This window comes from Bidens hawaiensis, unplaced genomic scaffold (assembly GCF_021521415.1).
Source record: "Bidens hawaiensis isolate Kalapana, Puna unplaced genomic scaffold, B.hawaiensis_p1.1 tig00059409_1, whole genome shotgun sequence".
Classification (NCBI taxonomy): domain Eukaryota; kingdom Viridiplantae; phylum Streptophyta; class Magnoliopsida; order Asterales; family Asteraceae; genus Bidens; species Bidens hawaiensis.
Genome location: NW_027500720.1, coordinates 1 through 12,404, shown reverse-complemented (window position 1 = coordinate 12,404; position 12,404 = coordinate 1). Strand labels below are relative to the sequence as shown.

General features: G+C 35.4%; 1 pseudogene; it reads left to right on the top strand.

Moving 5' to 3' along the window:
* The first annotated feature begins 1,878 nt into the window (after nt 1-1,878).
* Nucleotides 1,879-7,424, top strand: LOC143602706 (actin-depolymerizing factor 7 pseudogene; annotated as a pseudogene).
* The last annotated feature ends 4,980 nt before the right edge of the window (nt 7,425-12,404 follow it).

Here is a 12,404-nt window from a genome sequence, read left to right as displayed (position 1 = left end):
CATGGTATTGTTGAGTAATTGAATCTAGTTTATTATTTTAATAATAATTCCACTTGTGTTAAAAAGTTTTTGGTGATTGTTAGACGCATGATTAGTTTGTCTACTTTTTGTTTTCAAATTGTTTGCAATTTATGGTGGAAATAATCGTAGGAATAATTATTGAAAGAGGATTGGATTTTATTGTTCTTTCGCTAGAGAGGCCGGGAGGCAATTTAGTGTTGTGTCATCTTTGTCTTTTGCGGGTTTGGGTAATAATTGCATGGGAGTGAGTTATCATAGGTCCCTTAGATTATTGTGATACAATTAGTGTTCAAATTAATTATTAATACCCCCTTATATTAATATATAGTGTATTCGAAGAGACCGGGAGGTGATTTGGATTTTGGGGTACCATAGTATTATTAGATAAGGTGAGACCGGGAGGTAATCCAACCCTTTAAAAATTAAGCTTCACATGTCATTAGAGTTCTATGGTGTTGTTGGTGAGGCTGGGAGGCGATCTAGCGTACTTTAGTGGTCTTTAGTGTCATATTTTTAAGATATTGTTTTTTCAACCAAGTCAAGTTCATTAACTATTAATTTAACTAGTAGGATTCCATTACCTAGGTAGTCTTTTCTCGCATATTAGTAAAACCCAATTTATATAAAGTTTCGTTTTTAGTTTAATTTTTAATTAGTTTAGTATTATTAGTTTATAGTCAATAATTAAAAAAGAAAAAAAAATCAATTAAATCTATTTATTTAAGTTTTAGCCAGAGTCTAGTTTAGATGTCGCTAGTGTCCTTTGGGTTCGATATCCGGACTTCATTAGGCTTTACTACAGTCGATAGGTACACTTGCCTGTCTAGTGGTCTAGCATTAGGAGAGTCTAGATTTATACTAGAGTGTCTAGGTTAGGTTAAGTTTTTAATATACCGTTTTTGCACATCAAGTTTTTGGATCCATTGCCAGGGATACTTAGGCGATAGCGAAACTAGCTTTGATTGAACTTAATTGATTAATTGGTCTTTTAGTGTCTTGACTTGTGGTGTGTCTTATGAGTCAGTGTCTTAGATTAAGCATGTCTAGTCGTGTTTAGGATAATTTAGTTTGTGTTTTATTTTATCGAGTCTAGTTAAGATGTTAAATAGATCGAGTCAGTTTAGGAGTATTTTATATCAAAGATGTTGGAAAGAGATTATGTTGGAAAGAGCCGAACAATAGGAACGTGAAATATTCCAAAAGATTAAGGTATTGGAAGTCAGGCTTGATAAGTTGATCGAAAGAGAAAGACTCCGTAAGATAGAGGAACTCGAAGCTAGGTTAGACAAGATAAGTGCTAGAATTCAAAATGAGAGTTTTTCTAACAAGGAGCAGGAAGCCTTCTATGAAACAGATGATGAATTCTGGAATAATGATGATGAGGGCGTGATAGAAGAGATGGAGTTGGAGCTACCTGATTACACAGATCTGAGTGAAGATGCCATTGAGGAGCCACTTGACCAGATGGAAGATGACGAAGAAGAGGAGCATGCACCATCTTGGGAGGATGATTTTGGTGATGAGTTAGTGGGTTTACCATTTTTTGAAGAACATGAAGAATTTGACCCTGTTGGCGTTCTTAGGCGTTCTTATCTATTTAGAAACACTGATCATGGGGAAGCCAACAATGGAGATGAGGGCGTGATAGAAGAGATCGAGTTGGAGCTACCTGATTACACAGATCTGAGTGAAGATGCCGTTGAGGAGCCACTTGACCAGATGGAAGATGACGAAGAAGAGGAGCATGCACCATCTTGGGAGGATGAGTTTGGTGATGAGTTAGTGGGTTTACCAGTTTTTGAAGAACATGAAGAATTTGACCCAGTTGGCGTTCTTATCTATTTAGAAACACTGATCATGGGGAAGCCAACAATGGAGATCAAGTGTGTACCAAACGAAAAAGAAGTGGAAGTGGCAATGGAGGAGGATCAGAATATGGTGGTAGTTGAGTCGCCACATCATATGAAGGTTAGCATGACTGTGGATGAGCTAGATAGTGGATCGCAACCGAAAACGTCAAAGCCGCAGAAGAGGGAGCGAAAGTGCTTGGGTCAACACATTTTGAGGGTTCAATAATGGTACATTAAGAGTTATAGGACAACACTAAAATGCAAGAATAACCATTTTCCTCATTATATGTCACGTATTACGTTTGGTCCGGGTAAGTTTAAGTATTGGTGGTCCGACCCGTTTGATTGTTTTAAAATGTTTTTTTAGTTTCACTATGTGCTATTTGTTTAAATATGTTGGACGGGTGGAATTAAACGGGTTAGACCGAGGTTGGATAAAAGAAAGGCCTCCTTATTGAGATTTCGGAAGCGAGTCTGGCTGAAGACTCTTCTGTAAACTTAGCGCTTCCCGGGAGGCAACCGGTAGAATGTTTTTGTTTTATTTTTGTTTTTGTTTTGGGTTTTTCTTGCTTGCTTGTGCTGGCTGTTTGTTGGTTTGCTTTTAGGTTGCTTCAGAGATGCTATTGGATGATTGATGATACATGGTTTGATTCAAGTGTAGGGAGACTATTTTCTTATAGATTGCTGCTTTCGTTCGTAAGTGACAGCTTGGTAGTGTTTGCACGTGAGTGAGTTACCCTAGATTCCCTTAGATTCTTACATATCCTAATTATAACCGAATTCAATAGAATACCTCTTTACGCCTTAGGGTATTTTGTGATTAGTGAGACCAGGAGGTGATTTAATCTTTGGGTACCTTAGCATATTTAGGTAAGGTGAGACCGGGAGGTGATCCGAACCATTAAACCGTTGAGCTTACATGATATTTAGGGTTCTTAGGTATTGTTGGTGAGACCGGGAGGTGATCTAGCTTACTTTAGTTATTCCTTAAGTTTCATATTCTTAGAACCCGGTTACTGATAATAAATTCAATTCCCAGAGTTTACGAGTTGACTAGTAGGATTCCTTACCTGGGTAGTTGTTTCACCCTATTTGAGTTCCACCCTTATTTGTCCGTGTCTAGTTTTAGACTAAGTATTATTTAGCTTATATTTAATAATAAAAAAAACATAAAAATCAATTAAATCAATTTATTTAAGTTATTAGTCAGAGTCTAGTTTAGGTGTCGCTAGTTTCCTTTGGGTTCGATATCCGGACTTCATTAGGCTTTATTACAGTTGATAAGTACACTTGCCTGTCTAGTGGTCTAGCATTAGGAGAGTCTAGGTTTATAAATTTAAAACTAGAGTGTCTAGGTTAGGTTAGGTTTTAATAGACCGCGTTTCGCACATCACACTACAAAACGCTCACTCATTCTTGGGCAAACATTTCTCATTAAGAACACATGGTCAAAAAGTCAACGGATAAGCAAGTATGCATCATTTTGTTCATCTTGGCCCGTTTGACTTTTGAAAGTCAACAATACATGCTCTCGAGCAAAGGAAATTCTCTCGAGCAAAGGACATGCTCATGAATATGCCTTAACATTTTTCTTTAAAAAAACCTTCACAAGAAATGCTCGAGAATTTACACATGTGCTCGAGATAAAGATTATGTGCTCGAGTAGACATGATATGCTCAAGTCCAATTTTATGTGCTCGAAGCCTTAAAATTTTTATCCCTGTGCTTGGGGCTAGAAAACTTTGTGCTCGAAACAAAACTTAAGTGTTCGGGGCTTCATGAGATGTGCTCGGATAATCAATACTTAACTTTGCTGCACATTAAACTCGTTTCAGCTTCAAAATGACTCTAACACCCCCAACAAGGTATCTGAAATAGCAACAAAAGTAATTTCAAAGCAACCCATTATGTTTTTGCAGCAAACATATCAACAACTAACAACAACTAGGTGTCCGGGACCATAATACCCTTGCTGAATTATGTATTATCTTTCTCCCCATTGCTACAACTACAACATTTATGTACTCGTGAATAATAAACAGCAGCTGCAAACTATTTTTTAGTAACCTCATAACAGCAAATTATAATAGTGCAGCAACAGCAGCCTTCATCTACTTGTGAATAGTCTTGAATACCAATCTGCTCATGGTCAATTTAATTTGCTTGTGAATAGTTCACATTAGCAAACAAATGTTCGATTTTGCAGCAATTACTCGTCAACTATTTGTTGGTGAATTAATATAATTTCTGCAGCAAATTGTGATAATCTCGAACAAATAATAATATAATTCGAATAATTAATATTATCATCATCGAAACATCTATTCAGGTACCAAGAATATATCAGCACCAACCAATTGAATAAGTACTCGAGAAAGACCTGCAACAACAATATTCCGCCCATGTTCGTTAACATCAGCAACAACCTTTCTGAGACTTGCAACAACTGTTCGTTAATATATGGAATATAATTTGGTCATGACTAATCAGTAATATTAGCAGCCAACTGACACAAATAATTCAGCAACTTCCCATGAACAGCATGATCAACATCATAATCATATTATTTCAGCAATAAAGATACCGATCTGCAATCTTATTATCTGTTTAAAAACAATATCAACATCTATTTTAAAATATGCTCATGGTTAATTTCACATCGGCTACTGCAACAAACTCACCATTATTCAAACTCAGCACCTGAGTTTACAAACATATCAGCAACCTATTAAAAGTCAGCTCCAACAAACTCAACATTATTGAAATTCAGTAGCTGAGTTAACTCAGCAACATATCAAGCTACTGACGAACACATGGAACAACATCTGCTTTGAATCCTTTAATCTGATCGTAAATAGCCATGTGAAAAATCACTAACAGTCCGAACACTTATCTCATTTATTCTAATGAATGCTTGAACACGAAAACATATCTCTATCTTCACAAATTCGCCAAACAGTCATCATTAGATCATAATCATCTGATTTAGACTTTTCCCCAAATTTGAACATAAGAACCCTAAATTCTCAAATCAGTAAATAAACACGGATTACACGAAATTGAGCAATAAAATTGATGCAAATCATTTCCAAATCAACTGTCTATCATCAATCTACCATCCATTTCATCAAATACTCAGATTCAAAGCATCAAACAAAAACGAACCGAATATTGGAATTCTGGACAAAACTGAATACATAAGCATGAAATTGATGTTGAATCTCTGAAATAATCAGCGACCCAAACATCAATTAACATATATCATCCTTCAATCATAAAAGTTCATCCAAATCCATGCAAAAACCCACAAAAACTTCAACGAACTTCAAGTTTAACGTCCATGGCGGATTCAAGAGAGAATTGAATCTAGTTCAGCGGCTAGTCTGAACTATACGGTAACCCGCTCTGATACCAATTGTGAGAACCGAGCCTCGATGCGGAAGCGTGTCGAACGGTGATAAACGAGCTTGGTTCAGGATGGATTTATAACATGTATTCACTCTTGAACGATAATAATGGACGGATGTGGAGAGTTCGATTTGATTAACAATCAATAATAGGATGAACAATTGTAATCAAAACACAAAAGATAGATGTAGAAGTATGATTTCATTAACCGAATGATTCACATCAAGAACACTCATTCATACATTCATATATACATAATCATAAAGGAACGGCCACCCGGGGAGAGCTTTTCCCCGCTGGCAAACTCTCAACACAATGAAAAATCTCACAATACACACATGACCTAAATAAATGACCTAAATCATCTATTTGTACTAGTCTTGTGCCATGGTCTTCACTCCACCGCCACTTGGATAATACCAAAGGAATAAAATATAATATAATATTTCACCCGACAAATGCTTCAGTTACTCATTATAATATCTTGTTGTCTTTTTTAATTTCTCATTATAGATGAGTAACGATTCGATGCGTCGGTCTAAAGTATAATACCCAACATTAATATTAGTATTTTTCTAACTAAGTTTTAATTTATGTAGTTAACAAACAAATAACTTGTATTTAACAAAAAAAAGTAATAGCATCAATTTATGGAAATCCTCATATTTTAAGCGAAGGAAAATACAAATTTGGTGTACATTAGGAAATAATTATTATGTAGCAAAATAAAAATAAATAAAATGAAAAATAAGAAAATTGGAAGGTGATGCACAAGAGGCTGAAAGACAATTTCTCCTCCTTTATAATCTCTTGTTTTCCTTCTACAACAAATATTAGTTTTCAAGGATCTCTCCCCCAATCTTCCTTCTTTTTGTAAAATTGTTCTTAACAAATTCATACAATTAATCAAGCAATCATGGTACGCATCTTTCCCTCGATCTTAATAATTTCATTATTACATTTGTTTTCTTCTTTAATGTGTTAATATTTTGTCATATGCTATGGATAATGATTTTTTCATATATAGAGTTGGTATGTTCATCATTCACGATAGCCTAAACAATGACCACATTGATCGTAAATAATCATTCGGACTCAGAAACCGACATTCATGCACATTTCAACATTGGTTTCTCTTTTTTTTTTTCAATCCTTCTTTCTAGAGGAATCTAGTTTCTATAATCACAAATAGCATAAGTTTTCCTGTTATTTTTGTTGATCATGACGTGATATTATGTTTCTTCTTGCCCGATGTTAATTACATGGTGGATTTCACAATCATTTTTGTTTATTGTCACAATTGTGTCAGTAGGTTTATAAGAATTTGCAAGATAACCTATACGATTGCTTAACTGGATAATCAAATTAAGGATTACATGATGAATTTTGCCAGGCGAACGCGGCTTCTGGAATGGTTGTGAATGATGAATGCAAGCTGAAGTTTCTGGAGTTAAAATCAAAAAGGAACTATCGATTCATTACCTATAAAATCGAAGATCAGCAGGTAAAGCTTGATAAAATTGGTGGACCTAATGAGACCTATGAGGATTTCACTAACTCACTACCTGCTGATGAATGTCGCTATGCTGTATTTGATTTTGACTTCACCACTGATGAAAATTGCCAGAAAAGCAAGATTTTCTTCATTGCCTGGTAATGATATATATGCCACCTCATTAATCTTGCTTTATCATGCTTAAAACATTTCATATATGCATAATTCTTGATCGAAGATTAAATAATATATATAGGAATATTCTAATAAAACAGGTCACCAGATACATCTAAAGTGAGAATGAAGATGGTGTATGCAAGCTCCAAGGATCGATTCAAGAGAGAACTTGACGGGATCCAAGTGGAATTGCAAGCTACAGACCCTAGTGAGATGAGCTTTGACATAATAAAATCGCGGGCAATCTGAATAATATTCCACTATGAGGGAGGTTTGTTTGATGCGTTAAGTTATTGCATATGTATAAACGTTGACTTTTCCCTTTTATTTTTAATTTATGACTATTTTCATTCAACGAAAAAGATTCTCAAAATTGTAGTTAATGTAATGTTACTATCCACTCGATCATATTATTGTTGGTGTTTTATGTCATTCTTATGTTGTTTGAAGGTATCCGGTGTTCTTTGTAGGTGTTTTTTTCTCATCATTTTATATTGCGCGTTTAGTTTATGATGAAACCTAAAATACCGGGTCGTCTCACGTCTAGATTATAATTCATCCATGTGGCCCTTTACACTTTTCGGTGAGTTTAAGAATTTATCCATGAAAAGTTGGGAAAAGTTTTATATAAATGAGGTGGTTATGAGACATGGCGTATCTTAGTCTATAATATATGTGATCATGAAAATCGGGCACCAGGGGAACTTGAGCATGATTTATCACCCTCAAATTGTAGGTCGAAAATGAATGAACCACCCAGACTATGGAATAGATGTTATGTTCATGGGCAAAGGTGGTTTTAATTTGCAACTAAAGTCTTTTCGTTGTGTTTATGGGTCATGGACCGAAGCAAAATAGATGGAGACCGTGTAAATAGAAATAAAAAACCGAAGACCGGGGCGGTAATAAAACCCTTTGGTTGACCACTATAGGTCGGCCGATCTTCAGGCTGGAGGAAGACCAAAAACTGTTCGATTGGCCTTCAAATCGAGCTTAAGTACGCCACTTTTGTTTGCACTTCAAAATTTGAAGACATGGTCACATGAGAGTTGGGTCAGGTCGGGCGTACACTTTGTATGAAGATATGGTTCGTGTGGTGGTTTTGTGTGATTTTGCTTCGGTAGCTTCATGGCAATCAAGTGAAGCTTTTACCGGTTAAAAAGAAAAGTAGGTGTAAGCTTATTTTTTTGAAATCTTGAAATGCCACTAATTGATTGTAAACGCTCATTAAATACATAAAGAGCTAAGTCATGTAACATTATTTTTCTAGGAATTTTTTGTAGTTCTTTCAATTTAAAGTTATAAAATTCATATCCATAATAATTTATTTTGGTTGTTTTAAGTTCATGTGGAACTGCCAAGGAGGAGCGGCAGTTTTGTGAAAGAACCCCCTCCCGAGAGGGGCTTCTACGAGAAGGGGGAAGAGAGAGGCGTGCAATGGCATTTCTATAGGTTGTTTTGGACATGAAACGAAAAAGCCCTGATAAAGTGGGCAACGGTGACTAGGAACGGTTTTAGAGCCGCGTGTTGTTGGTGGTTTAAGAGTAATTAATGTTCTAACAAAAGCATGTTTAAGGAAACATCATATCCGTAAGATTTATTCTAATCATGGTGATAATTAAATATAATTATGCATTAATGTGTGAGAGGGGTCACTAAATTAGGTTGTAATAATCGGTGTCACGCTAATTTAGTTGCATGTGGCTTTTTTAAAATCCTTTATAACCTTACATGTATATTGTTAACAAAATTTAGATGTAAATCGTAATATGTATAGAAGAGTCAAACCTATCATCCAAAAACTCTACCAAACCAGGTTGTTATAATCAATGGAAGAGACATGGTGATGGCTTGGTCCTTGTTCACGAATTGTTCAGGGGTAAGTACAATCCTTTTATATGAGAGGAGAGGACTTAGAAAGGTGCAAATTTTATGTGAGTGGAGATGTGAGAGGGAAGGGATATAGAAAGGTTTCATTTCATGGGAGAGGGGAGAGAGAGGCGGCGAAGTTCAAGGGGCAATGGCTAAGCACCGCTGAGATGGCAAAATCGTGAGCCCCTCGCGTAGATGATCAAAGGTTATACTAATGTATATATAAAGCGAGGAATAAAATATAACTCATGTTAAAAAGCTATACGAAAATCACGTTGTTTTAAACAAAGCCGTTTTCCTTATCGCAACTACTTTGTTTGTAAGATTTCGAAGGTCGCATGAGGGTCGTTAATATCTAGTCACAATCACGTTGAACAATCATCAAAAATGGAACTTGGGTGATTGAGTATTCATACCTTTCATAGGTGTGCTTCCCTTCATGCTAGTAATAGGGGGCATGATAATAACACAATAGATATTTATTTTAGGAACTACAAAGTAGTCACGACCATGTTTAATTCCTGAAGAGTGATCACATCTATGAAAATATGCTTATAGCATAGGATTACTACTAAGATACCATAAACTTAATCAACAGTGTGAGTTATGAGAACGATAAAGTTCATTGGGATCATTTTTTCAAAACTTTAATTTTTTTAGACAAAACATGCATAAAATGTGCTTTATAGTTAGGCTCTCACTTGATGATTTTCAATAACTAATTAGAACAAGTACTCACCGGCGGACGTTGGTAATAGGTAGGGGTAGACTAGGTTAGCCCTCAACTTCCATTCCATAGTGTAAAACATTTTTTAATTTAATTGTTTTATATATCGGGTTATCCCTAAACGAAAACTAGGTTACCCTTCAAATATTTTAAGAATCTGCATGTTAGTTAAAAGCCCACACACGTTAAAATTAAATTAAACAACAAAACATAATATATGATTTATAATATATTAAAAAACATATCACCAAATCATCATCGATCACTCCTCTGCTCCTACTACATCAAGACCAGCCATCACCAGGTCCACCACCGCAAAAAAAAAAAAAGATTAGAAAAAGAATTCAAAAAGGTCAAATTAAGACCGGAAAAGGATTAAACCAAGAGGTTTCCTTGTACAAGTTGGAGATAAACGATGGGATTCGCTTCATAGAAAAATCATAAGTTTTATGGGATTCGCTTTATCGATGTATCGACACGGCTAGATCCATTGGAGGGCTCTGATACCAATTATTGAACCCTTCCAATGGATCTAGCCATGTCGATACATCGATAAACACAAGAACGATTAATACTATAAATACATACTTTATTGATACATATGGATGAATACATAATAACTTATAGAGAGGATAATAACTTAGATCTAGGATCTCTCACATCTCTCATATGTGTGATCCCCTTACAAATGAGCATGAATTAGTCTATTTATAGGCAATATGCTCTAACTCTTTAAGTTAGGCCTAATTCGTTATATCTTCATAACGAATTAGACTCCATTCGTTATAATTCCATAACGAATGGTAATAACTTAACGAACAAGCCCTTATTCGTTATGCTTCCATAACGAATGGGCTTATACTTTAACGAACTAGTCTAGTTAACTAACGAATGGATCCCATTCGCTATACAATCCATAGAGAATGGGCCATTTTACATTAAATAAACAACCTAGACTATTGATAACTTATTCGATCGCTACGGACACCAAAACCGTGCACTAACAGACAACCCCTTTTCCGTAGTTATCGAATACTTTAACTGCGAATCACCAGTCACAAAACCGTGCTGTAACAGACACCCCCTTTTCCGTAACTATTGAATACTTTAATCTTGAATACTTTGCTGCAAATCCATAGTCATAAAACCGTTCACTAACATTAAGTTAAAGGTATTAGCAAAGTGTTTACTGAGAAAGACATTCCGCTTAATCTTATCAAACCTGAATTTATAGAAAGCGTCTTTTAAAATGAAACTTTAAGGATACAAGATCTTGAACATGCATTTGTTAATTCCAAAGCATTAACACAACAGGTCCTTTGGTTAAATCCAAACAATTATTAAAACTGCCAAGAAAGTTCAATTCGTTAATTCAACTGGAACTGACGCTTTACAGAGTTTTTCTAATTATTCAAATCTCGATTTTTACATGCAAAAGAAATCTGTTACGTCTGATGATTTGAACAAAGGGCATGTTTCTGGTGTTTTTCATCAATCTTCTCTTGCACCAGTTTCTGCTAAACCACAACATGAGTTTGTTGACATGAGAACATGTTTTTTATGTTGTAAATAAGGTCATGTTGTATGAAACTGTGGAATGAAGAAATCACAGAATCTTCATCCATTTTTCAAGGAAAAAAGCCAAACCCGTTCCTTGGATTAAGGAAATTCTGAAAAGACCTATGTCTTGTGATGATGAAACACACATCATGTTTTCCTATGTTAATTCACGCAAGGTGATCCATGTTGATGAAAGCAATGTTATTTTAAAACCCAAATTTGTTCATACGGAACCAATTTGTAAAAATGTGAGCACAAATGTAGTTCAAGTTGCATATTTGAGATGAAATACAAAATGGCATGTGACTTATTCACAAGCAGCTAAATGGCATTTGGATTCAGTCAAAATTAACTCTTCAAGTGAAACTAAAAATGTGCCCAAGACTGAGGCATGTGCTGCCTTTTTGAATTAATCATCTTACCTATATGTGCAGAGTTTATCCAAGACTATATATGGTGAAAACTGGATTATGGATAGTGGATGCTCTCGTCATATTACCAGCAACATCAACCTTCTAACAAATGTCAAGAATATTAAAGGGGGTTATGTAGCTTTTGCAGGTAATTCGGGAGGAATGATTACAACAGAGGGAGAAGAATCGAATGGTAGCATTACATTCGAAAAAGTTAATTATTGTGATAAAGTGGATCGCAATCTGCTGAGTGTTTCTCAAATTTGGGATAAAAAGTATACCACTGTAATTAATGAAAAGGTGTGCATCCTAATCAAACCGGGTTTTGTTATTCCCGAAGACATTGTGGTTATGAGGTCTCCTTGGTCAAATGATATTCATGTTCTCAATATGAGTACTAAGGTATCAACTTCTGTTGAAACGTGTTTTTTCTCAAAAGAAACTGAGAAAGACTCGATTATGTGGCATAGATGTATGGGTCACATTCATCTCAGAAAGATGAATTATCTTATGGCAAATGATTTGGTGGATGGGGTTTATCGGAAATATTTCAAGCTGACCGATCACTGTGTTGCATGCAAAAAGGGCAAACATAAGAAGAAGTCACACACGTATAAGTTAATTAACTCCATTGATACTCCTTTGGAATGAATTCATATGGATTTGTTCGGTCCTGTGAATCGTGCAAGTATCAATGGAGATTGATATTGTCTAGTTGTTACTGATGACTATTCACGATACTCGTGGGTGTTATATATGAGTTCTAAAAATCAGACACCAGTTCTTGTGCAAAATCTAATCACAAAGATTGAATCACTGTACAAACACAAGGTGAGACGTATTCGGAGTGATAATGGTACGGAGTTCAAGAATACTGTATT